Genomic DNA, 291 nt, shown 5'->3' on the forward strand with positions numbered 1-291 from the left:
TGCAGTTCTCACTGTTGTTTTAGCAGGCCTGGGCTGGGTTTGAACCCACCAGCCTCGGTATATGTGGCCGGCGCCCTACCCACTGAGCTATGGGTGCCGCTGGATGAATGCCTTTCAGACCATCCTTGGACTTGGCCTCCTTTGCTTGAGAATTTTTTTTTTTTTTTGAGACAGAGTCTCACTGTGTCATGCTTGGTAGAGTGCTGTGGCATTACAGCTCACAGCAACCTCAAACTCTTGGGCTTAAGTGATTCTCTTGCCTCAGCCTCCCAAATAGCTGGAACTACAGGC

The sequence above is a fragment of the Otolemur garnettii genome, unplaced genomic scaffold (assembly GCF_000181295.1).
Source record: "Otolemur garnettii isolate 467f Iridium unplaced genomic scaffold, OtoGar3 scaffold00181, whole genome shotgun sequence".
NCBI classification, from domain to species: Eukaryota; Metazoa; Chordata; class Mammalia; order Primates; family Galagidae; genus Otolemur; species Otolemur garnettii.